Below are 1694 nucleotides of genomic sequence, written 5' to 3'. Positions count from 1 at the left end.
GACAACACACACACACACACACACCGACAACACACACACACACACACACACACACACACACACACACACCGACAACACACACACACACACCGACAACACACACACACACACACACACCGACAACACACACACACACAACAAACACACACACACACCGACAACACACACACACACACACCGACAACACACACACACACCGACAACACACACACACACACCGACAACACACACACACACAACACACACAAACACACCGACAACACACACACACACACACCGAAAACACACACACACACACACACCGACAACACACACACACACACACCGACAACACACAAACACACAAACCGACAACACACACACACACACCGACAACACACACACACACAACACACACACACACACCGACAACACACACACACACACACACCGACAACACACACACACACAACACACACACACCGACAACACACACACACACAACACACACACACCGACAACACACACACACACACACACACACACACACACACACACAACACACACACACACACACCGACAACACACACACACACACACCGACAACACACACACACACACACACACACACACCGACAACACACACACACACACACACACCAACAACACACACACACACACACACCGACAACACACATACACACAACACACACACACACACCGACAACACACACACACACACACACTGACAACACACACACACACACACCGACAACACACACACACACACCGACAACACACACACACACACCGACAACACACACACACACACCGACAACACACACACACACACACCGACAACACACACACACACCGACAACACATAAACACACACACACCGACAACACACACACACACACACACACACTGACAACACACACACACACACCGACAACACACACACACACCGACAACACACCCACACACACCGACAACACACACACACACACCAACAACACACACACACACACCGACAACACACACACACACACACACACTGACAACACACACACACACCGACAACACACACACACACACCGACAACACACACACACACACACACACACCGACAACACAAACACACACACACACCGACAACACACACACACACACACCGACAACACACACACACACACCGGCAACACACACACACACACACACACACACACACACACACACACCGACAACACACACACACACACACACCGACAACACATAAACACACACACACCGACAACACACACACACACACACTGACAACACACACACACACACACCGACAACACACACACACACACACACCGACAACACACACACACAAACCGACAACACACACAAACACACCGACAACACACACACACACACACACACACCAACAACACACACACACACACACCGACAACACACACACACACACCGACAACACACATACACACACACCGACAACACAAACACACACACACCGACAACACATAAACACCGACAACACACACACACACACACACACAGACAACACACACACACACTGACAACACACACACACACACACACACACCGACAACACACACACACACACACCGATAACACACACACACCGACAACACACACACACACACACACACCGACAACACACACACACACACACCGACAACACA

Source organism: Salmo salar, chromosome 28 (assembly GCF_965601325.2).
Source record: "Salmo salar chromosome 28, fSalSal1, whole genome shotgun sequence".
Lineage (NCBI taxonomy): Eukaryota > Metazoa > Chordata > Actinopteri > Salmoniformes > Salmonidae > Salmo > Salmo salar.
The sequence above is the reverse complement of the archived record's forward strand: the minus strand, read 5'-3'. Positions refer to the sequence as shown.